This window comes from Nothoprocta perdicaria, unplaced genomic scaffold (genome assembly GCF_003342845.1).
Source record: "Nothoprocta perdicaria isolate Ctin4 unplaced genomic scaffold, notPer1 scaffold_25, whole genome shotgun sequence".
NCBI lineage: Eukaryota > Metazoa > Chordata > Aves > Tinamiformes > Tinamidae > Nothoprocta > Nothoprocta perdicaria.
The window spans coordinates 5,015,913-5,041,974 of NW_020455477.1; the positions used below are offsets into that span (position 1 = coordinate 5,015,913).

At 41.0% G+C, this 26,062-nt stretch overlaps 1 long non-coding RNA gene across 2 annotated transcripts; it reads left to right on the top strand.

Annotated features, from left to right (window-relative positions):
- Nucleotides 1-2,062: 2,062 nt before the first annotated feature.
- On the top strand, nucleotides 2,063-25,239 carry LOC112947957. 2 transcript variants are annotated; one of them, XR_003249515.1, is made up of 5 exons: nucleotides 2,063-2,116; nucleotides 6,934-7,000; nucleotides 18,771-18,878; nucleotides 19,223-19,317; nucleotides 25,175-25,239. It is a non-coding gene; the product is annotated as an uncharacterized LOC112947957 (long non-coding RNA). The 2 variants fall into 2 exon arrangements; XR_003249516.1 differs by lacking the exon at nucleotides 18,771-18,878.
- The last annotated feature ends 823 nt before the right edge of the window (nucleotides 25,240-26,062 follow it).

Genomic DNA, 26,062 nt, shown 5'->3' on the forward strand with positions numbered 1-26,062 from the left:
CAGTGGCAGATATGAGTGGTTGGGGTACAGCAGTTTGCTCACCAGTATAACGAAAGTAAAGGCAAAAGAGGAAAAATATGAAGAAAGTTAAGATTTCTTTTTCCTTTCTCAAAAGATACCAGCGTAGCTCTTGCACCTTGATGTAAAGAGTAAAGTTTTTTACTACTCTTACTGAAATTCTATTCTATTCATGGAAACACTAATGCTACTCAGTTCATCCACAGGTGTTGGTGGGTTGYATGGGTTTCTTAACATTAGATCTCCAGCACCAACTTAATATAAGCCAATGGCTTTCTGATTAGCCTTATATCCCTTTGTCCTCAGTTAAGTGTAGTGTTTCTCCTTAGTAAGAGTACTCCCTCAGGAATGTGGTATGGCTACAGTCATTTCTGTGGCATGGCTGCAGTTTGCAAGCAGTGTACGAGCTGTTCCTCCAAGAAAAACACAATCCATATTTGCCTCTCTGTTTTGCTTTGAACTCTGTGGCGCTGTCTTCAAGATTAGTTACTATTTTAACTGTTTTAACTTATTTACTCTTTTGCCTTTTTATGTGGATAAGTGTAATTTTTACTTTTGTGGTATGAACAGGTTTCAGGCTTTTAATGTCCCTAATCTGAATAAAAATAGTCTCTATAAAAGGATGAGTATGCTATGTCAGCTTGGTTTTAAAATGACTGTGTCATCGTAGAATATTTTTACATGCTTTTTACTCCTAAGCTACAATTAAATCTGTTTATACTGTATCTGTAAAAGAAGATGTTAACAAGAGGGTTCTCATTTGTTTTGTGAATTTTATCATGTGGTCTGTTTATATAAAAAAGTTCCTGTATAAAAACAGTTGCCTGTTCCCTGTTAGTCCTATGAATTTCACCTAATATCTGAAAGTCAGGCCGAATACCTCCCGTTTTAACTCTATTACTGTTAATAAGAACACCATGGGCTAAAGTACGCCCTCCTCGAAACTGCTTGACCCCCTATTTTTTTTACTTAAAAGATAACTTTGAATAACTTGTCCAAATCTATTAGCTTTCACAGATTAGATTTAGATTTATTAGATTTGCACAGATGTAACTAAGGATAGTCTGGCCCAAAGTAGTCTATGCCACTGCAGGTGACACCAGGTGAAACTGTTTGTAATCGCTGTGTGACCTGAACAATCCTTTCTTTTTTTTTTTTTTTTTTTTTTTATTGATCCTTATTGGGTAGAAGTTCACTTTGCAGAATCATAAAATGATATCCTTGTCACTGTACTTTAGCTGAAGCAAAACAAGTAATAGAAAGAGAATAAATATTCAATCATGGTAATGATGATCAAGACTTTTTTCCTCTTCTGTATTATTCCTCTGTCAATAGTAGAATACTATATACTAACTAGTCCGATTTTAAATGGTCCACAGGAAAGASCCTCTGTTGTTGCTATTTACAGATTATTTCATGCTAATAATTTCCACCTTCTGGTGAATTTGCAGCTTCCCTCTTCTTCAACTTGACAGWAGTAAAACCTGCCATATGTCACAGGATACACCGGACTAAAGGAACTTCATTTTCTGTTCTGTCAACAGTGACCAACACAGTGGTTTGGAGTCCCTGGGAACTTACAGAAATTGAACGTCTTTAAAAGGTACAGAACCCCTGCTAACTATATTTGGCTATGTTTTATTCTCTTTAATCCCATTTAGTGCATTCACTTAAAATGCATCTTGCTGAGAAAATGACTTTTGATCCAAAACTGGCTTAGTAGCTTTTCGGACTGCCCAACTGGGCAGCTTGAGATGCGTTCCGAGTTAAACCCAAGTGATAAAATGATGCTACGGGTGCCTGAATTCATACCTGTGAAATAATGATTATTTCAAACACAATTGCCATTCACGGGGCAGGTTTTTTCACCTGCAGATTGTGAAGGGAGAAGAGGGGGACAAATCACCCWGTGGGATCAGCTGTGCTGGATGTTAATGCCTGTGTGGCCAGGGCAGCTGTGGAGCTGATTTGTGCTGAAAGCATCTTGGGCCAGGAGGTTTAAATTCAGCCTGATGGGGGAGCGACCCTGTTAGTGGCTGCTGCCTCCTGTCTGGTCCTGATTCTGCTTCTCTTCAGCTGGATAAGAGTAATAAATCAGGTATGGTGGAGATTGAGAGTGATATTTTTCCTTTTGACATCGCCAGATGTGGCCCCTGCATATTTAATGTTTGGGGATGGTGTCTCCTGAGGTGTTATTAGCTGGCACAAAGCACCAGCTGCATGGTGGCCTCGGGCTCTCCTGGGCCTCTCCCCGACCTGTCCGAGGTTTGTGCCGGAGGCAGTGCACGCATTTGTGACTGCCTCCCTTCCTTAGTGTTGGCTTCTGGCTAAATGGTTGTGACAAGAGTTTAGCGATGGTGTCTGGCCTTCAGCTGAGGTGTAAGATGGGGAGATACCTGGGGGACAAGGCTGTCTCACATGGGCTGTGTGCCCCTTTTGGTTACTTCAGGAGGGAGGGACTTTGCTCAAACATAACCCTAGAACTGAGGTGCATCTTATTCCTAAGGCCTACATTAATCTCTACAAAAAGTGTGTGGTGCATCTCAGTGCATTTCCATTGGATCCAAATTCATTATTTTTTTTTCTGTGAACAGTAATCTGCTTTAAATATAGCAGGTACCTACACAGCACATGAAGAGACAAGCACAAGCTTATGCCAGTGTGCTTCAGCTATATATTATAGGAGAGTTTTTACAGAAGAGCCAGCTCAGCAAATAGGAAAGAAATGATGTTTTGTCAATCCTGCACTGGCTCTGTCTACTCTTATTATATATATGAGATTGCCTAAGTAATAAATCAGAAACAGTAAATTGTGTGATGGCAAGGAGTCAGTCATTTCTAATCATCACATTGCATTTTAGATTATCTTCAGAAATGGCTCCTGTTAGGAAGAGGCGAAGGGAAGCTTCCCTTGCACAATATCTACCAGCTGCTGTACTCTTAGAGGTCTACATTTATACTATCTTTAAAAGATAAATACCTGGGGTTTGTGTCCTCCCCTTCCTTCCCCCCTTGTCTTTTTTTGGGGGTGGTGGTGTGGGAACAAGCAGATCTGCCCTAATGTGGTGGTTAAAGAATCATTTGGGAACCAAGCCTGTGTTATAAAACCATTTGTTAGGCTTTACCAAAGCAATAAATCAATTTGTTTCCCTCCTACAAGGGTGGCTGTTGTTATCTGTGCTTTGTGTGCTTACTGCCCCTGTCACTCTGTCATGTGGCTTTTTCTGTGGCTCTTTCAGTAAAGGATGTTCTCTTTATTAATAAAATGTGGGATCATTTTGGCAAAGCAGCTAAAGTTATCTATTACTTAAAATACACACGAAACCAAATTTTGTTTTATGTTAAAGTAGATTCAGCTCTTTCAATCAGTGTAAAGCAGCTACCAGTGAGCCTGCGTTATGGACTCTGCAGAGAAAACAGGCTGACTAAATCCCAAAGGCATATGCTCCTTTTGTCTTTTTTTTTTCCTCCCCTCTCTCCTCTACTTCTCACATTATCTACTTTCTCCTAGTATTCCTTCTGTTTGGAATAATATCCCAATTAATATACTTCAATTCTCCTCTCTTTTAAAAACAACCTGAAAAACCATCTGCTCTATAAACATTTCTAGCTAAAATAATGACATGCCTTTCTAAAATCATTGTCTCATAAGAGGATATGTATGTGATGTTTACTTTTGGTAAAATGCTCTAAAAAGTTTTATTAAATTGTGTGGAAAAAGAATAATTTCCTTTCCCAATGAAATGGGGAAACTTTAAGGGATAAGCTTCAGCTGTTTCTTAGAGCCCAGAAATACTGAATATCTCTACAACTCAGATGAACGTTAACAGGGAAAGAGGCTTAAGTAGGTATAGTAAAACATAAGAGTTTGCTTTGGATTAGGAAATAGGACAAACCTTCCAATTTATTAAATTGTTGGAATTCCTCCAATTAGTTTGGTTGCAAATGCAAAGATAAGTGAAATCCTGGTGTGCTTGAAACTAATTGCCCTTTCTGWCCTTGTGATGGTCAAGATCTCATCTAGCTCTCAAACAGTATTACGCTGTTATCTGAGCTCAGCTGATGCTCCACCAGTGATGTTGAGGCCTTGCTTATGAATAAGTAGGTGGTTCAGCTGCCCTGGAACCTTGAGTATGGAACAACTTGAAAAGTTAGACTGTGAAATAAAACACAATCTGAATAAGGTGCTCCGTAAGACTGAGTGAGAACAAATCATGCTGTAGGATACAGAATTTTTAATAAGAAAGGAGAAAGAAGCAGACCCATTGTGACAGTGTTACTGAAATATGTATCAAAACTGAGCTAGAAAATCAGATAACTCCATGCTGCCTTGCTTTTGCTTATTCAGCTAAACTGCCCATTTTCATATTAATCTGTCTCCTCTTCATGAATATGCCTAATGAAACCTGCAGGAATCTCAAGGGAGGGTTTACTGGAGGATACTAGACTTAYTTTGTTTGTGTGTTTGTTTCAGGCAAATATAAATGTCTAGATTGGCAAATTTAGCCTGAGCAGGCATTATTTTTAAGTTTTGCAGCTAAAAGCTGAATCAGCAGCTCCGCAGTTGGAGGCAGAGTACACACTGGCATATTTTATTGGTGTTGATAAACTGGTTGTAGAAACATCACGGTCTTCTTGGGATTATCTGTTTGTCAAAATCCTCTGTTTCACCATCTCCTGCGCTGTGCTTTGGGGAGCGATTGGCAGATGGGGACACAGATGCTGTGGCTGGGCTCACGTTGTACTGCAGTGCAGCTAGGAACGTATGGCACTTGGGGATGTTCTCCCCTGGCATCCCACAACTGTAGGGTGTTGCATAAGCAAACAGGTTGTCTTTGCARTTATCGGTGAATTTTACAGTATCAATTTTCACTTTTCAGAATTTAACTCGCTAACTGAAAAAGAAAAGTGCGTGTTGCACAAGATTCTTGGTTAGGCGTATGTTTATGCAAAACGATGCAGATCACAGGTCTTGTCGCAGCTAGAACACAGTGTGGACGCGCGCTCTCGCACTTCCCCTCAGCTCGGCCTTCCTCCCGCGACTCTCCCGGCTGCAGTGCTCGGCTCTGGTGCAGTGCAGTCCTCACCTTGCTGAGGCTGGGTGCTCTCTCCCCAACCCCAGCCCCTCTGTGTAATGCCAGGAGCAGAGGCTTCGCTTTAATGCTGCTCTTCTACAAAATGTCAGGTGTGTGGGTGCTGCAGTGAGAAACGCTGTGTAGTGACGTGGACAAGGGCAAAACCAGGTGGCCCAAAGCGAGTGCCAGCAAGGTTAATGGGGCCTGGGAGAAAGGCYGTGATGTGTACTGGCACCTCTGCCCCTGGGACAGGGTGCTGGCAGTTTTCTTAGATGAATAAGGAGAGAAGCGAGAGGGAGCCTCCTTGGCCTTGGGTGCCATGCCAGGCCTCAGCCCCGCTCTGTGTACCTGGCCAGGCTTGGTTCAAAAGGGCCCTTGCTGCCCTGTGAAGCAAAGTGCAGCTGTGGCCGATGGTGCAGAGCTGAGCTCCATCCCAGAGGAGACTCATGGCTGCTGGGGTGACCCGTCCAAATCCTTTGGGAGCTCCTGTACAAGAGAGTTGGTGGCATTGGGAGACACTGCCCCTGTGCAMGGTGTGAGGTGGTGGGAGCCATCCYTTCCTCCAGCCTCTGCCCTCGACACAAACAGCTTGCAGGTTTGAGGTGATTGTGGCTCTCCTCTTGGAGCTGTCCTTCAGAAAGTCTTTTAAAAAAAGATCTTCAGTATGCATGGATGTATATTATATAAATTTTGTGTAGGTGACAGTGTCCTGTAGGTGCGGTAGAGAACTGCGGCCTGACTGCGGTCACAGGCTGCCCGAGTCCTTGTTGATAGTCTCCTGCCCTAGCTGACATGACTCTCCTTCCTCAAATTAAATAATAAAAAGTTATTGTTGTTAGTTTTTGTCTAAAGCTCCTGCTAAAAGCAAAAATCCCAACTCGGTGCCCTGAACCTCATCGCAGGCGGCCTCGTGGCGCGTTAGCTGTGGTCGCTTCATTACCTGCACGTGGTGCAGGCAGGAGGCTTCTCRGATACCCTCAAGAAACACACTGAAGAACGGTGTTTTCCTTGGGCAAAATTACAGAATATGTATGTAACTTGSCCTTAATCCTCAGTGATTTAAGAAGATTCAGATTTTCATATATTTTGTCACAAAATAAATGTACTTTCCTGGGGTGAGAAAAGGTGATGCTTCTTATTTTCAGTTACAAGCAAAAACTGTAATTATCTTTGCTTTGCAATCCTGTCAGAATATTTGTTAGTATATCTAATTCCTCAGTTTCTGTATACATGTGAYGTTTCCAGTCTGGATTTCGTTTTCAAACTTGCCTCTGTACATTTTTAATATAAAAACATGGACTATATCCAGTTAGGCTACACTAAATTACTTTACTTTTATATCTGATATACCCATCTGAGACACAGCTTGAATGTAACTGCCTGACATAAAAAGTTAGGACTACCATTGAGGAGAAGCACATGACTCCTCCAGGTAAAATAAAGGRGARTATAAGATACTTGATTATATTCTACCCRAATGACTGCTAAGATCACCAGAGACATGATTTTATTACTTTAATATTGACTTATGGTCCTTCTATTTTGATTATGAGTCCTGGGTTGCAAGTTAGACTCTTCTTRTACTTCAGATCCTGCGTTCAGGTCCTTGTTAGTAATTCTCTACAGACTCCAGTTTTGGATTTCTTTTTTTCCTTGAGGCTATCTTGTACAAAGTTTGTCCAAAGGAATATTGGTGATCGCAACAAAACTCTCTTTGCTTCTGTTGAAAAATGCCAGAGTTCTGCATGGCCAAAGCACATATGGCAGCCTGTTCTCTTGGAAACTCCTGAAACTCTGCTGGAATAATTGAAATTTATTTATTTTTGTTTGTTTATTTCAGGCTGAGAATCATGCCAGTGAATCTGGGGAGGACTGGTTCTACCTGACATCATGTATTGTATGGAAAGGTAACTCCTGCATCATGCCCATAGCTAAAACAGTGGTTAATTTCTAATCTTCAGTGTCTCATTTTAAGACACGGTAAATATTGGAAGCCTGACACTTGTCTTGACAAGCTTGTGATAGAGTTTAATTGCATACTACTTTATTGCCTTAAAATGTCCATTTCAAGTTCTGGTCAAAAACTTTCAGCTGCTTTGTCAAGGCCACAGTTCCCTACACAAACCCAGCCCAATGGGAACTCCTAGAGGCTAGAGTTCRTTGGAGGAATCCCCTTTTCTAGGGCTGAGGTCAGGTAAGAGATGTATGAGGTTTGCAGTGGGGTATATGAATCTCGAGAGAAAGATGAGATGGAAGAATTTGTCAGAGGAAGAGTGGAGGAGGAAAAAAGTAAGAGGCTGGAAATGTTGGATTTGGGATGAGCCCTCTGCATGATATTTCTCTGTTTTAATTTGATACTTTCATGGAAATGCRCTTTGTCAGTTTGTATCTGGATTCTAGGGATTCAAGCACTGCAGAGCTTGTGAACTGTGAACTCTGCCATTCAATCAGACTAGCAGGGCCTCTGAACAGCTTGAATGCTGCACGAGATATGGGCATGAGTTAGCTGTTGTGACAATCTCATAGCATCCTTATTAAGCAAAAGGAAATGTTAAGTTTTTGAATCCAGTCACTTGTTGTTAACTATTGTACTGTCTGCYAGGTAACCAAGTACATGATGATCAGATTTTCCAAATGTTAATGAAGCTCAACCATGGAGACCAAGTTTGCTGAAGAGTTGCCCACATTTCATGGGTGATTAGAAGTTATTTACTCARTAGTGAGAAGAAGGTACTTTTTCTTTTGCAAAGTACATTCATTTAGGGAAATAATGCTGTTGCTTTGAGTATGCACTGACTTGTTAGAGTTCTACACTCTGTCATCAGATACATTAATAGAAGAAGAGTGGAAGACCATCTTTCCTTTGAGAAGGTAATTGGTAGTGGTGCAAGCGTTGTCCCTAACAACCCRTGCAGACAAATTTGGAAACACTGTCTGGCAAGGGGTTTTAAAGTCTGCAGTTATTTTGCTGCTATAAGTGCAATTATTAAATTCTGTGAAAACACATAACCTGCTGAAGCATGGAAAATACAWGGCAAACTTTAAAATAGAAAGTAAAAAGCCTTCTGGCATTTTACATTTCACGGCCTTTATTTGGTTCATGAGCAGTTGAAACTCTTGTTGACTCTAACAGGAATGGATTTATTTATGGAGAACTTCTACAGGTCTACAGAGTTGCTAAGATATCAAAGTATATGAAACAATTGTATGTATTTTAAACTTATACAGGACTTAAACTGTTTTCTCTTAGTACTGCATTTGCATCAAATAGTCTTAAACTTTCAAAATTGAATTTCACAGTGTAGAGATAAGCTTCTGACTTTCTAATGTCTGTTTGAATAAATATTATCTCTTTATCATGAATGTGTGTTTTGGGTTTCCATAAAATAGAAATATSTAGTCTTGCTGGGTGGTTACTGAGGCTGATAGGACTTTGAAACTTGAGTTCAGACAAGGACAAGAATATAGCTACAAGGTGCAGGCRTGTGTGTCTTTATGTGATATGGAATGCTAAATTCATATGCTAAACATTTTTCATGTTCTAATGGAAARCCATCTCTCTCATCCATCATAAATCTTCTACCCAGACTTGTCAGATCCTGCAGCAGACACTTAGTGGTTTAATCGGTGCTGTGCTCTGTATTTTGGGAGAGCTGTTTTGATTTGTACCTGTAAGTGAACTGGCCTTTAGTTTCTGGAGGCCTTATCTCATTGATTTCCAAATCTTTCGGGGAAAAATACAAAAACAAACCCCAGAAACCTGTGCTGTTATCCAGCTTGTCAGACTATAAATTAAAATGACACTTTTCTTCCAAATGCAGAAGTTGAAATCAGAGGCGTGTGTCTCATTTTGAACACCCTTTAAGTCATGGATTATCAGATCTTCCGTGCATAAATTTGCATGTAGATGTGTTGGACGTGATCTGTCTTTAATGCTAAAGACAAAACCAATGCTCCTTTTGAAACATCTGTGGCTAAGGTAGAGAAGTAATGACAGCTGCCTTCCTTGCAAAGCCTCAAAGAGGGTAACTTGTGAAGACTGCTGTGGTGTCATGTACTGTAACCTGTGATCTGTGGTCTGACTGAGCCACCAGTGATCACAGAAGCATCAAAATATTATCCATGAAGCGTCTGCCAAAAACTGAAGCGCTGAAAGGCTTAGCGGGAATCTGACTCCCAGTGATTGTTAGCGCTCGCTGGCAACAACGGTTACAAATTGCTAGAAATTGCCAGCAAGCAATTAGAATGCCGACCTTCCAAAGCAGGATTGCTTCTCAGAATTGTTTAGCTCCGTGCGAAATGCTAGATGGGTGGCTCTTGCAGTGAAGAATAGGAACCACAGCTCTTAGGCAAGTCAAATCACTGAGTTCGTTCTCTCTTGCACTTGTGCAGTCTCTCTTTTTCTCTTTATTTTCTTTYCTCCTCTTTTCTCTTTAAGGATTAAACAAAAGTGTGCTGTGTGGAAGAATTTTTTACATGCCCATATAACATGAGAAAGCCTTTAACATCTGATTTTTGACAGTTTATTGGTATAGGAATGCAGCAAGGCAAGCTGAAATTTGCTAAGACATTTTAACTGGAAGAAATACCGTGCCCTGCCTCCTTTTTGAACTAATACAAAGCTAGCAATAAATGAGAGGGGCGGGGAAAAAAAGAAAGGCTTGGAATATGTATCAGTTGAACTGCCTTACACATTATGTATAGCTTCAGGTGTTACTTTCTGTCTCAAAAAAATATTTCTTGTCAGACTCTCTTATGAAAGTTATAGCTGAATACAACATTTTTGTGTGGATCCTAACCTTCACATATGGCAATGACTTTTCTTTTAATATCATTCTCTAGATACTACTGTTAACACAACTTTTAAAGTGGTTTCCCTCTGCAGTATTCTTTTATCACTCTTGCCTGTTCTTGAATTCTAAAGTTTGAGACAATTCTACCTTCAGTAATTTGTAGCTATTCCATGAAGTACTTCATCTTTTATTCAATATAACATGACATAGACTTTTGTGTACAACTCTCTGATATCTTAATTCTTTGATGTCTTAATCAAGATATTATACCTTGACTTTGAAGAATATTATAAAAATACATTCACCTTCTCTGTGATGTAAAACTATAACTGCACGATTCTTCCTCATTTCCCCCCCAACAGCCCCCCATCTCCTGTGCACAATTCTCTTCCCTAATAGCGTCTCGTGTTTCTTTCAATTTTCCCTTTCCCAGAAATCCTTACTGTAGTAACAGTGCCTCTGGCAAAATCTCTCCTGTTGTCGTGCTTTAGTAATGCGGCAGCTTCCCTGCAGCGGCACTCGCCGCGCCGGCTGGCGACTGGCTCCCTGCGTCCAGGTCAGTSGCCTTCCTGCCCGCTCCCCTCCTCCTCGGGGACATGCCGCCTTGGCAGGGSCTGCAGAACTGCCCCTCGCTGTGATTTCTGACCCAAACGTACGCCCTTTCAGATCAGTGGGTTCTATGTGTCGCTAACACTGGTAGGTTTTAGAGGCTTCATTTCGGGTTGGCTCCCGAAATCCCATAGTGATCCTGAAAGGGAAGGAACACTCCTAGTGCTCAATGTTTTAATAATTGGCATTATCCTTTGCTCTAAAAGTTCTTTGCGGGTCAAGAGAACCATCAATAATATGAATTTGCTTCATCTAAGCACTATTTGATTAGCAATTTTAAGCCTGCATGGACTGCTTTTGTAACAAGATTAAGACCTCTAATTCTTCTAGGATTTGATTTCTGTAAGGGAGGCTGAAGCTTTGTTAAATAATGTTGCTCCTCTTTTTTTCTTTTAATAGGCATTAGATGGGCAAGGGCATAGCATGTTAGACGTTTGTGAGAAATTTTTGCAGCAGAAATTTTAGCCTTTTCATCCAGAAACTGGTGCTCTAGTTTGATCTAGCAAACATTTAATGCCTAATGTGACAATTGTGTGTAGTCAGCTGAGGTCATCATCATGGACCTTCTCAAGCTTAAATGTTATTCTGGATCAGTTCCAGAGCGGTAGACTGGGGGAGGTGTTTGTACATCCCGATTGTATTTCTAAGGGGTGAAAATGTCTCCCTAGTGTCTTTCCTTTTCCTGCCTTCCTTGCTCAAGCTGTAAGCGTGGACACAGCCTAATGATGATGGTAGTGTGCCCCTTGCAGGCCTCTTAACTCTTGTGGACAGGAGGAGATTTTCCAAATTGCTGAAGGGTTTTCTTTGCAGATCCTCTAATGGGAACCAGTTATTCAAAACTGCAGATCCTGATATGAGGTTGACAAAATCACTTGACTGCACTGATGATTAATTTATCAAGGGCTTAAAGGCATTAAACCAGTGACCTGGTAAAAATTATTGGTGTCAGATAAAGGGATGCCTACATTAACAGAGCTGAAGCCTTTTAACAGCTTTTTGGATGAAAAGTATGTGTGAAAAGAATGGTAAAAGGGCAGTGTTCAGAAAATGGAGTAGCCCCAATTTGCAGTGAGAAATAGTGTGGTATTTCTCCATTCAGGTGCTGATTGTTGCATACACTCATATAGGGCCTCAGCAATAAGGAGAGATGAAAGCTAGACAAAATAAACTCATAGCTTCTTATTCTCAGAGCAGCAAAAAATCTTTTCATGAAAAGCCTGGGTAATACAAATGCCTCATCTTGCAATTTTGCTCTTTGCATCCATGTAAGGTTTCATTTAAGCTTAGCAGAGCTCTTCCCAGCAAAAGTGTCTGCCTGAGAATTGTAAATTTTAGTAATGGAGCTTCATCCTGAAATCTATACTTGCTCACTCACATCCTTGGTACTCTGGAACTGCTGTTTTTCTGTCACATTTCTGTTCATAATTCATTTGAGAAGTGTTTCTATAAGCTCTTCCACCTTTGCTGTAGTAGTAGAGAATACTGTTAATATCTGCTAAGTCCTTTCTTGACTGACTAGAAATGGGGCTTTTGAATGTTTAATTTTTCAATTTTAAAAATATGTGAGAGAAGGGATGTAATCTCTTACTTTATAAATGTATGAGTTAATCTAACTTGCAAAATGGTTTGTGTGATTCAGTTGTGAAACACGTCTGCCTCGATACATCAACACAACTTCACCAATACTTTGGCATGCAATATTCCGAACTGACGTTTTTTGAGGAGAAAAGGTTGTCAGCTTTCATTTATTTACAGATTGACTGTGCCACGGACTGGACCGGATAGGCTCTGTCAGGGTTATTTTCTCAGGGGYGGCGCTATATCAATGTGACAGAACTGCTTCGAATGATGAGACTGATAYTATTAAGCCTTGCAGACCTGTGAGTTATAGGCAGAGCCATCTCAGCACTGCTTGCTCAGAGTGAAGAAGAGTGGAAGGCAGGACACACACCCAGGTTTCTTAGCGAGAGACAACAGCAAGGGGGCAGCTGGGGGTATTAACCTCAGTTGGGTGTCCCTCRGGTAAGGCCCAGCCTAGCTGCTGTAGAGGTACTCGGTGTATCTGTGCTCTGCTCCCCAGTGCTTTGGTTCCTGTCTAGGTGTATTAGTGGGGTGTGCCCCAGATCCCATCCAAGAGATGAGCCCAACAATTACTGTGATTCTTGAGCAAATACCTGGGTGGCTCTTGGAGACTTAGTACAGGTTTATGTTGAGCTTGAGTTTATGTGCTGTTCGTGCAGGGCTGCCTGCAAGCAATGTAAACTGCAAGTTAGTTCCTCAGGTGGTCTATGCAGTAAGATGAGATAGGTCTCATCTCATCTTTGGAAGAGATAGGTCTGTTCCAAATGGTGTTAAATCAAAAAACCCTATTATGATCTTAGCCACGTTATCGTCTCTTGACTCATTTCTCTCATGCTCTTGGATGAAGTGTGGCCTATGCAAAACTGTTGCTCTCATGCAACTGGAAATGAAATGCACATAGATTTCCTACATCCTGAAATTGTGCTTCTGTGCTGCTTTTTCCAGAATATGTGGCTGATTGAGTTGACTCCTAGAGCGGACAGGGAAACTAGAAAGCAGATAAGATACAAGTTCTAACTTATTTCCTTTCATTCCCAAGACATGAAGTGCACCTTCTGTATGCATCAAGGCTTGCAAACAAACCGTTCTTCATTGCAAGGTGACAGATTCAAAGATACAAGTGAAGATGGGAAATATAAGAAATGGATTGGAGTAAAATAAGCTTCATATTGAGATAGTAAATCTAACTTAAAATTCTTAAGAATGGAACTTTTCCAACTCTTTAAAACAGTTTGCAGAAGGCAGAAATAGTGCTTAAATAAAGAAAACTTTAATGTTTTCTCATGCACATTTCTAACCTTTCCCCTTTATTCTTCTAAGCAATTTTGTCTGTGTTTGCTATGAAACAGCTGCTTATGCACCATCAAACCATCTGTGATGCTGCTATCCTTCCTGCATCCAACTGAGAAGCTCATTTCAGGTGTTTCCTTGCAATGGATTCCACTGATCTGTGTGTAACTTCTTCCCTCACTCCTCTTCAGCAACTTGGTCTCGTGGCTTTCTCTTTTTAGAGATTGTAACTCAAGGTGCAGCTTCTTCCTTTACATTTAAATTAACTTGAGCTGATGCAGGTTTTAAGCAGTAATTACCAATATCTTAGACCTCTTTTCTGCCCTAAGGAAGGATCATATCAATTAGATTTAAATGAATATATGTAAAATGAAAAGCACTTTCCAGAAAATGTCTCCTAAATTTATCCACAAGCAGATAAGCAGTAATTCACATTTCTGGTGATTAAACAATGATGGCATCACCTGCCTAATCATTTGTCCACTTCCCTACTCTCAAGAAGAACACATTAATAGAATATCAGGTCTTTGATGGACCATGTAATCAGCAGTAGGGTCGATTCCCTTGGCACTGTGGTCAGTGACTGTCCTCGTTGGGGAAGTGTTCAGTGCAATTAAGGACAAGGAGGTGGTGGTTTAGTTTGGTTCTTTGGATCTTCCCTTTTCTCCTCCTCTCCCCCTTCAAAAAAAATGTGCCTTTGGCTTAAGGAAGGAAGCAATCACCTGATTGCTTTTGGAGTGTAAATGAGCTAGCACAGCTGCATTCAAGTGAAACCTCACTGCTGATGTCTGTTTATTGGCCAACAACTTGCATCTGTCGATGCATCTCTTCTAGGGTRCATTCAGCAGCCAAGTAGCCGGCAAGACCAGGATTTATTTATTAAGGTAATCTTTCTTGGGTCACTAATACTAGATGCAGATCTGAGTGGTGCCTCCAGGGCAGCACCTATCTCTTAATCCTGCCTCCTTGCTTAGGCTCTTGTGATGGCCTGCTGAGCTACCTGGTAATCAGGAGGGAGGATCAGGCTTGAGGTAACAATGAGCACGTATTTACTTGCTGGCAGGAAGGTCACGTTAGTCSAAATGATTCTGCAGTGAAAGGATGCTTCTGCTTCAACATATGTGTTCTGTCTCCATCTTTGGATGGAGAACAGTCAGTGAACTCGGGAACATTGCCTGGAATGAAACATGGGTTAGATTTAGTTTCGTTTTTAAAATTCATTTACTAATTTAAATCATCCTGTCCCCAAGCCACTGTAGAAATGAGAAGCAGAACCCAAATGAAGTATTAATAGTGTATTAGTATTAAAAAAAAGACTATTTTTTTCAAAGTGCAGAGTTGCACCATTGTGTTTAGTTCACTGGTTCCAAGTTAAAGAGTAGAGGGGCTGGGAATTTTGGAGAAAATTTTTTCATTACGCTTGTGTGAGGCTGCTTTTCCTAAATTTTTCATGATATAGTTTTTAGGTTACTTAAAATGCATGTTTTTACAGTTAAARTGAGTTTAAAAATATAAATTTATAAAATCTGTGTTGTGTTGAAATGGAACAGTTCAGTTGATGCAAATATGAGTTTTGGAGACAGTTTTGTTGATGAAACATTGAGACCAGGTTTCTATCCTAATTCCAGGTAGATGATACTTCTTTTTTTCTTTATTCATTTTTTTTTTTTGAACCAAGGGTTTGGAAATAAGTGTTCTTGTTTGGTATGGACTTGCTGAGCAAATATGATTCAATGATTGCCTTGTAAACATTTTTCTAAGTTTACTTGCTATAATATGGTAAAGGTTTTCTTAGATTATCCCTAAACTGAGATTATTCTCTAAATATATTGTGTAATAAAGTAATTACTTTTATCCCCATTAATCATCTTTTTACATTTTTCTAATAATATACCTTGTGTCTTTGAATTGGCATGCATAGACAGTTATTAATAGCAGTTGTCACACGAAAGCTGTAACTRACCTAGCATATTTATTCAGTGTTAAATTTGGAGTCATGTACCTTGCAGAAAGCATTTTATGTGCATTTGGTTTTGCTTGGTTGTTTCCCTTTAGCCATCTGACCCAAATAGATTTAAGTAAAATAGAATAATTGCATCCTTACATTCTTAAAAAATAGAATCCTCAGCTAATATTTAGTTTCTTATAGTTTTGCAAGTTACATCAGTTCTATCTTATCCCGGTGAGTTTTGATTTATCACTCCAGAGTTCTAGAGCTCCTTCACTGTGGCACCGGATGCACAAATAAGATAAACCTGCCACTTGGAGAGCCCCTGGGATTCCTCTGCCCCCGCTGTGTTGCACCTTCTCTGAACTAATGGTTTGAATTCAATTTATTCACATGGAAGCTGAACACGTGGAGTCAATTTTTATTTGCCTTGGGGATTTTGTTAACAAAAATGTGGCAGAAATCATTTAACAAGTAGGGCAAGCTGAATTAGAATTGAAAAAGTATTTCATAACAAAAAAAAAGTTTTAGTGGTATTAAGTGAGGGATGTCAATAAAACTTGGAACCTTTTGTGCAAGTAGTACAGCTGGTTTTAACCATGCAGAGAACTCAAACAACCTCAATGACACTTGAACCGTATTGGGAAACGTGTTAATTGGATTCCAGCATACTTAAAGCAAGTTCAGCAGTGCGGTACCTTCTTCCACAAAATTATTTCCATTTACCCTGCTCAGGATACGTGTTTCTGTAAAATCACCTGCTGTGTTGTGGCAGGAGTGGGGACTTTGGCTAAAATCTGTCTGTAGCTGTGGCCAGAACCAGTGTTGTGGTTTGAGGACCAGAATGATTCTTGGATACAGGGATTCCTGCTAGGCAGCTCTATTTAGGAGTAGCTCATACAAGAGTGTTGCAGGCTGCTGAGCACAGAGCACTTGTGAAAACGTGGCTCCTTACCTTGGCACTTAAGTGGAGGGAAGTCCTTTGGTCTCCATGGGCTTCACTTCCTACGTGTTTTATGGATGAGCCCCCTTCTCAGCATCTCCCTCGGGGTCTTTTCTGTGTGCATGGTGACCTCCTCCCGGGCAGGCCTCGCGCCTTTAGACATATGCCATTGTTCAATTTACAGTGAAACAGAGGAAAAAAAAAATTTAACCATTACATCCTAAACAGAGTGATTTGTATTTAAAATTCACAAAATGGAGTAGAATAAAAGCGTTTTGCTTTCAGAAAGGATCATTTGCCTAACTGTTTAGACGAGGGGTTTTGTTTGTAAATAAACCCTAAACCAGTTGCTCCTATAAGGTTTACGTCTCGTGCGGTGTATTTGTATGCTTTGACGAATACTTTTTTTGCTAGTTAGTCCTGTTTATGCGATACCCTGTCAAAACGCGTGAGTCATTTTGAAACGTTTGTCTCCTCCAAAGACAGGAAGCCTCTCTCTCCGAGTGGGGAAAAGAGGATCTTTGCTGTTCAGGAGCAGCGCGTGGCGGTGGTCCTGCTGCCTCCCATCCAACCCAGCCTGTGCCCACGCATCCCTGGATGGTGTTTTTTCTGTTTTCTTTGTTCTTGCTGGGATCTCATTTCACAGCTTAAGAAAGGCAGCAAATTGGTGCAATTTTGAACCCAATTTTGATTCTCTTGTGTGCTCTATTGTTTCTTTCTTTCTCTTTTACCTTTCTTAACAAAAAAACAATTCAGATGAAAGGAAATAGGTTAATTGTGCAACAAAACTAGCTGAAGGCTGCCCTGATGAGATAGTATTCTACTGGGAACATTACTTTAATGAAATTTGAATCCCCTTTGAAATTAAAAAGATGAATGAGAGATAATGAGAAATTATCTGACTTGAATTTTTCTTTCTTTCTTTCTTTTTTTTAAATCCTCCCAAAATAGAGCRCTGAAATTGCAGTGGGAACATTTTAACCTCAATGAAATAAATCATCTGAAAATAATGAAGAATCAAAATCTTATATAATTTGTGATTATATTTTTAAAGTCTCAGAAATTTTCGTGAGGAAGATTTTTTGATTTCTCTTCTTTTACATGGATCTAGCTGTTCCRTGCAACCCTGCTTAGCGAGGCAAATGTTATCATCAACGTGCTCATGGCTCTTGCACTTTAAGCTGCATTTGCTTGTTGTTAATGTTTCATTTCTGGAAACTGAATTGTTTGCCATTCCCTAATCTTATTTTCTAATTCTCTAATATTTTTTGTTTGAGAATTTGTTTTTTTTTCATACAGTTTTGAACTGTATTACCAAAGCTTATTACATCTATCACTCATAAGYGTTGCAATTGACTTCCTGACCATTTCTCCAAGACAGAATTTCTAATTGTTAGTCTTTGGTACTGTATCTCTCCCCCTGGATGGAATTCTGACTTGCTTTGGGCTGGCTCAGAATCTCCTGTGCGCTGCTAAACCAGCTTCACGGCCTTGTTTTCTTTAACAACCTGGTGTCCTCCTCTGCTTTAGGACTTGTTCCCTGTCATTATTCATAACTTAAATGCACCAGCAAAATGGTCCAYGAGGCCATGTGGTTTTTGAGTTTGCTTTCAAACTTGTTCAATTTGATGATCTGAGGCTTAGAAAAATGGTAAGTAGAAAATAGATTTAGTTTTTACTAACTTATAGCTGCATTGCAACATTTTAATGSCATTTTTATGCTGATTTAAATCTGCTGATTGAAATAAATTTTGCCGTTTGGAGGAAGATGTGAATTCAGCCTCAAGCTGCTGCCCTGCCCTGGTGCAAGGGAGGAACCTGCAGGTGGGAGCCAGSACAGGCCTCCCATGGCAGGGCCTGGCAGAGGCAGATGCCCTGATTGCCCCTTCCAGAGCTGCTTCACTTGGGCTTTTAATTTGGTGAACAGTTTTCAGCTTGGACTTAGGTGGTTGTTGTTGTTTTCTTTTTTTTTTCCCCCTTTTTTGGTGATTTACTGAAATGAAGGCTTTAAAATTAGGAAAAGAAGTCAGGCTCAGGTGAAAGTAGCTCTGCAGAAGAGCCCATATAAATGTCAGGCTTCCTGCTCTGTGTCTTGCCTTGTCCCTCATTGTCTCCTACTCGCAGAATTTAAAAGTTTGCATTTCACATCAGGGCTTTAGTGTGTTGACATTCCAGGGTCTCCCTGGCTACCYCTTGACGAGCCTAAAGGCATCCCTAGGTTAAATGCAAGCTCTCTGCTTGTCCCCAAACACTTAGTCTGTCAAATCCATCAGCCTTCAATTCTCGGTCTATTTGCTTGGCCCACAGGGTTTTTCTCACTGTGAACTCACTACAACTTCTTAGCCTCTGGTTTTCTTCTAAACTTACGCTGCTTTGCAGTATTTTCCCTGTGTGTGGAAGCCTTCTTGCACTAGACCACAGCCCTAAATTCTTTGTTTTAAAACAAATGCTTTTTCCATCTATTTCACAAGCTTTCTTGCTGAGCTGTACTCATTTGACAATTCCCTCTGCAGGTCCCTGTGGAAGGTAACGGTGCATAGAGGCTCCCTTTGTTTTGCAACAGAGTTTTCTACACAGCTCTGTCATCCCCTGGAATTAACCCAGGACTCACCGGTGTTGTGGTACATGGCATTTAGACTCTAATTTTTTGTTGCTTTCACTAGTCCTTGCTTTTCTGAAAGTTACCTTGTTCGTGTAGCTAGGGCCTTACTACAAGCTTTGCCGTGCTTAGCTATTATGTTCCTACATGTAGTGCGTTAAAGTGGCATGCCTAATAGGCATGAATAATTATAAAGGAATAGGAAAGCTACTATTTGGATCTAAAGAATGTGTTTTAATCATTACAGTTGGCTAGAATTTCTGTAAGAAGTAAATATCTTAAAGAGTGGAAGATGTACACATGCTCCAGACAGCACTGAAGGACTACTTGAACCAACTAACATGTATTAAATAATCTCAATTTCAGGGTCAGAATCTGCTGCTCCTGGTTGTTCTGACTTTGAGCTGCCTGTAAGAAACTCTACAATGAAGGACTGAACTGCAGCATGTAACAGTAAGGTGGTAAGTGTAAGCTGGAACTCCACGTATATTAATCTGGCACGTATTTATATTGTTCTAAGGAAATCTGTCMATCTTGCAGTTTATGGAAGGATGAGGAGGCCAGCAAAGCACTCAGTAGACTATCTACCATTTTCTGAATGGTGGCCAATAATTATCTCTCTCTTCTGAAATGATCTACAAGTAATTCAAATTGATGAGAATGTGAGATGTGCCAAATGATCTGGCAAAAGACCAGATACCTCTGAACATGGCAGTTCCTGCTGACCTACTATATAAAATGACATAATGTGATGTGACTGACACTGCATAAAATTAAGCAGCATATAGAAAATTGGAAACTATGGTGTTTTCAATGGCAATGTAGTGAGAAAGCCTTTGGAAGTCTTTCTGGTCTGGTATTTAAGGACAAGGAATGGACTTCATGAAAAGTGAATATTAGTCTTGTTTCTGCAAGTGCTGTATAACATAAAGATGCTATTGAAGCTATTGGGAAAGGTGGTAAATTACAGGATAATGTTCTCTCTTATGCCTGTTAGTACCTTACCCCAGTGATCCTGATCTCGCCGGGTTCAGAGCCAGAGGATGAAGGGTCCCAGTCTGGTCAGCACAGAGCTGCTTTTGCAGCATCCAGACTGAAAAAGAACGATCAATTCTGACTAGGAAAAGGTTTGTCTATGAAAACAGGCTGATAGATTTACTCTACTGCCTTGCCAAAATGTCCTAGGAAATGGGTAATTGCCTCTGAAGACTGAAGAGTGGGTCTTTTTTTCATGTTTTAATATCTGTTGTGGTTAGAGTGCACAGAAAAGGGCCTGGTGGAGGAAACTTGTGCAGCTGTCTCCTCCAATGTTCAGCAGCAGAACTGAGAAATGAAACCCAGGCTCCTGATACCCAGTGGACTGACCAGCTACTAGCTCTCTTTGTCCTATTAAATTATTACTGCTTGCCTTTAATTTTTCATGCGTGTGAGCATCCATAGTATGGATTGATATTCCCATAACATAGGGAGGGCCAAACCAGCCACGTCTTTTTCTCAAGCTGTAAACTACTTCTCCCAGTTGTTGGCCAATGTGTACACATGTGCTTTATTTTCTCCTTAGCTTTTTTTGTCCTTTTTCACAGTTAAGGAAGAAGAGAACCTCTCAGATCAAATATATTGATATGAAAATAAACTAATATGAGAGTGTGAATTCTCATATCCAAAATATGAAATAGATTTTAGSAAGATGTTATATGGAAGAAAGGCGTCCTTGAAGGGCATTTGCAAGGGATGTTTGTCACTATTCTTGTCATAGAGTTAAATGGCTATTTTTTGAAAYGTAATGGTTTCTCCTTTAATAGTGTGTTATCTGAAGTTGCACCACTCAGTCGAACATTACTTATCCTGCTCTCTTTGGAATAGTTGCCACCTCTGTTATCTTGGAATGAGTAGCTCAGATCCRGTGAATCCCATTCTTCTCTATCCTGTGTTATCTCTTGTACTCTGTGTAAAGCCTCTATCTGCGTGTAAAGCTTTTCTATTCCAGGACTGTAACAAATGACACCAGATGACAATGTGAGGTTATAGTTTAGTTGCTCCTTTCTGTATTTCTGCTCTTTTCCATTGTTCTACTTGCAGGACTCTTTAGATTGGTGTGAAATAATGTCAAGCTGATTGAAATAACTTCAAATTGCCAGTCCTGGAAGTGGTAAGGCTGAAGCTCTATTAGATCACCTCTAGTCCAAAGGAGGCAGGACTGAGTGTACCTCTATCACCTCAGCCAGGTTTTGTTCTGGAGTTCTGCCCTTCCCTCTGCCCCTTCCTTGGTTCTCATGGCTTTCCAGCACAGAAATTAGTCTGTATTGTTTCAGGAATGACTTCCAATAATTATCTTTACATTTGAAAGTCTCCTTAAAATCTCATGTCTTCTGTAGCACAAGATTTCATCTCTARAGCAAAGGTTAAACTAAAGCTGGAATTATTTGGCTACAGGAATTCTTTCTCTAGTTTAAGAGAAGAGTATTCTGCCCATTCAAGGCCACATAGGTCTGTTGCCATCAAAAATCTGTTTGCTTTACATCCTCTAAAAATTGCCTTAGTCAAAGCACAAACAGACTTAAGTCCAAGGCAGAGAGCAATTTCCTCCTCTCTGGACACAACCAGCTATTCCAGTTTTCTAGCTTGGCACTTAAAACTTTTGCAATCCTGTCCCTTTGGTGATGTGATGTGACTTCTGGGGAAGTCCTCAGTGCTCAGGCAGCTGCTCATAGACCCACGATAGCCCAATAAGTGACAATAATTGTCATCTCCAGGATGGCCTCATCTGGAAGACTGTTGTGTTTATAACCCATCTTTTCTGCAGATTAATTCACTGAAATGTCCAAAGGTTAACTGATTGACACTTTGGTATTCCTGACTCCTACCATGATTAAATGCCTAGGACACACTGTCACAGGGGTGAATTTCATGGCATGAATATTTTTGGACAGGAAAGATCTCAGTGATTTGTGAGGGAAGAAGGAAAGTGAACTGAACCTTGGATATTTAGAGGGCGGGAGAAACCTGGCAAATAAGGCTAGCAAAGGACTGAGCTGACGGCCATCAGCAAACTAAATGACAGTTAACTATGACATTTAGAAACCAAATTAGAGAAAGCTGACTGAGCACTGGAAGTATGCTACAAGGAATGGGAAATAATGGTGGTGTATGAGGCTGGACAGCTGGTTTTGGTTCTGGGTTTCTGTGACAGGAAGGCTTTGGAGGAAGCTGAGGCGCAGGCTGTGTGGCTCAGGCTGGGGCCGAGCTGGGAGGAGGTCGTGCAGGGAATGTTGTTCTGAGAGTTCGGCTAACGGGGCACTGGAGAATAAATACTTGAAGAGTGCAGACAGCAGTGATCCCTATACGATGTTTTCACATTGTCATGAAATCTAAGAAAGAAAAATGAGAATAACCCAGAAGACTTGCCACAAATTTGGTTAGACTGTGAAATTTTGAGCGAAGCCCCTGAGCAAGCAGTAACTGCTGCAGGAGGAATTTGGGAAGCATTAGTTCAGAAACACAGTCACAATTGCCTTCATTTTTAGTCTTATTTGAGGGCTACAGTAATTTCCAAGCCAGTGATAAATCACTGCTTCGACGGCCATGCTGATTCAGCTGCTCTGGCTGAGGAACAAGCGTGGAGCCGGGCCTGTCTCCTGGCCTGGCCCTCAGCGCTTGGGGGAGCATCCGCCTCCGTTCCGCGAGTCACRGTCTGGAGCCTGGCAAGTGCACCAAATGAAGGGGAAATTGTGCCTTGTTCTTATCCTCCAGCAGGGGAATAGAGCTTACGTTTCAGTTCAGCTCAGCCAGATTAGACTATTGCGGGAAGGATTCCTAAGGGACAAAGGAGCACTTGAAAGAGCACAGATGAGYTGGGAAGGGGCATTGCCATCCGGATCATGGAGAATGGGAGCAGAAGTGACCAGGAAAACCAGCAGGTTGGTATCATGCACCTCTCCTTCCCCTTATTTGATACTCTTGCCTAAAACACTCCAGCAGCTCAGTCTAASCCTTGTCATATGACTGTTTAGGCTAGCCCAGGCTTACGCTTTGGCAGAGACTTGCTCATTGCTCACCTTGTGTAGCATGAAATCAGGATGATCTTGTCCTACCAAATAGGTGTATGTTCTAAAATCTGACTCTAAGCTTTGCTAAAGCTGAGCTTTGCTGGTAAATGCACAATGTTCTAGTAATAGGATGAATTTTATGCTGCCACCATAAAGCTTTCTGCAGCTTATTGTGCAAACTGGTGATGTGCACAAATGTGTGTGGGTCACGGGGAGTGTGGAACCTGGGAAGCCTCGTAGAAGTGAGGCATTAGCAAGAGAAACTAAACAGAGGGGGGAGAAAGGTCCTTATTCCTTATTATAATCAATCCTCGCCTGAAATGCAAGAGAATATGAATATTTGATGAAGGTTAATCAATATTGATGTGACCTACATGCCTGTGTGTGCTCTCAACCATTTCTTCTACTTTTTCTCTTTTTTTCTCTTATTGAATTTAGGCTTGAAATCTCGCATGTCCATAACCATTCCAGTCTTCTACTATTGGCCAAAGCTTAGCCAAGAAGTTGCATGTATTTCCTCTGGGTTACTAGCATAACACTTTGAATGGATCATGATTCCTCATTTTCCAAACCAGACTTTCCTCTTATTGATTCCAGAAATGTGTTTTTGTGTATTTATCATAGTTCTCAGAACTGTGAGTATAGGTTTTCACCTTTCACTTTTAATTATTTGGGGACCACTCTTTATAAAAGACTTCCTAGTCAATTCTAGTGACTGAGTATTTGTAGAAACTCTTCACATGTGTATGAACGTGTTCATTTAAGTGAAACATGATATATTAGCTTCATCCTGCTTATTTTTGAGGTCAGTGGGGATAACTCTTGGATACAAAAATCACTTTTTCTGAAAAATTGAAATCTAAGATTACAATAAATAATTTAAGCTTTTCTTTTTGTTTCAGTTAATGTAGAACAGGCTGAGATCATTTATTTATTTGAAGATGAAAATATAGTTAACTTGCAGTGTGTGGAATGGCAGGGAGGAGAATTTTATAGCTCTGCTAAGGTAAATGGACCCTTTTTTAAGATCCTCTGTGGACAAAGAGGGAATAGGGAACCTTAGCTGATTTATTTATTTAATTGTTGCACAATATTTATGAATGCAAATGTTCAATTTAGATCATAGTCTGTAGCTGTCTCCTCACCAGGCTGGTGACACCTTGCTCTGTCTTGAAGGAAGAAGTAGAATAAAYACTCTTTGATCTCAACAGTAGTGTAGGGCAAGGTGATTAATAGGAAAAAAAAAAAAATGTGGTTAGCTGTAGTATGGATCTCTCCATCATCTAAATAGATGCATATATAGATTGTGTACATCCTAGCATGGCTGCAGTGGGAAATGGAAAGGTTAGGAATGCAAATAAATATGAAATGCGCAGCTTATGATAATGCTAGTTTACAAAAACTGAGCATTATCTATGATAAACACACTGATATAAATAAAACTTATTTATTTTCAATTTGGGAAATGCAGAATTTAATACCGTTTATTGTCCAGGCTGGAAAGACTCCCAGGTTRGTTTTCTTGCTTTTTAATTTTCATTTGCTCACAATAATGACCACCAGTGCCAAAAAAACAAAACACTGGAACGGGTGCTTTTTTTTTTTTTTCCCCCTTTTTAACACTAATCTAAATAGTGGTGGTAATTCTAATTTTTTGCTCATGCTTAGTGATCTCAGGCAGCCAAAGCCTTATGTCCCATTTAATTCTGAGTCAGGGGCTGGGCTCAGCCAGGCCTGTGAAAACTTGTCAGCTTTCCAACCCTTAGTCACCACATCCACAAAGTGGGGAAAACATCTGCAGGTCAGCGCCACCCCCCTCCCAGGCCCCTTTTGTCTCTGGTTTTACCAAGCTGCTCCTACGCAGCTCGCGCTGTGACGCAGCGATAACTGCAGCGAGGCTTTCYCAGGGCTAAGTTGTTCCTGCTGGTTCCATTTGTCCTGCCTCTACAGCTGCCCTGAYTGCATAAAGAGAACTGGCTTCTTTTTATTTTTTTTTTCAATGAGACATAAAAATTCCAGTGCCCTTTTCTAACTTTCATAAGGGAAAAACAAGWTTTTGTCACTTGCTATTAATTTCCCCCATATGCTTTCTGTGTAACGGGGCTCATTGGGTGGTTTCATACAGTTGTGCTCTCTGAATAGCTATAATTCCGTTTTCCCAATTCATAGAAATGGATCTGAAATTGTCATGCTCAGAGGACAAAATAGTCACTGGTGGTGTATAGTTGCAACAGTTTTTGTCCTTTGAATGATGTTTTAATTTCCTTAGCAGAGTTGAAGCACTGTTTCACGTAGGAGACTTTCCGAAGGAAAAGGAAGAAATGGAGAGTTGCAGTTGCCCCCGGATGCCCACGGAGGAGCCGAGTGCCCTGCAGCGGCCGGGACGTCGATGCCGCCTGTTCCCCACGGCAGGACCGGCTGGAACGCCGGGTGCTGCTGACGCTGTAACCGCACGCGTGGGGCTTGTGCAGTTTGGAGCTGCAGGCTGGTTTTAAACAAAGCTCTTCATCCCCTTTCATCCTCTCTGCCCATGAAGAAGCCTTGAAAGGTCAGATACTGCCGGGGGAAAAACCTGGAGATGAAGCGTGTTCGCTAAGTGACGTGGTAAGGGGTTCAAGCGGAGGGCGAGGGCCGGTGCTCCAAGGGAGCTGTGCTGGGGCTGTGGCACCACTGGCTGTGCCCTCTGCAGCAACCTCGTGCCTGGGGATGCTCCCGGGATATCCTGGTGAGGAGGCAGTCCCGTGAGCTCCTCTGGCAGCCCATGAGCTGCCCTGGGGCTGCTCCAGGCTCCCCGTGCTCAGCTCCTTGTATGGCCCTGTAAGCTGTGTTGTGGCAGGAAAGGTGGATACATATTCAGTGACTGGGATACTGCAAAACTTAGTCCTCCCAAGAATAGCATTAAATTACCAGACCTGGAGACTAGTCACATATAGAAAAACTACTGAACAGCACAACAAAGATGTCTGGCATGTGCGAACTCGGGGAGCACCACTGGATTAACATAACGCTGCCCTCAACATTAAAATACACCTGTGTTCAGCTGTGTGGCTATAGACTATTTGAATCGTGTCCCGCCTGCTGGCAGTAAAGTACAAACCCTGTAAGTGCAGGCAGTGATGTACATTAAAAGTACTAGTTTGTTCTTGAGCAATGCTGAGCG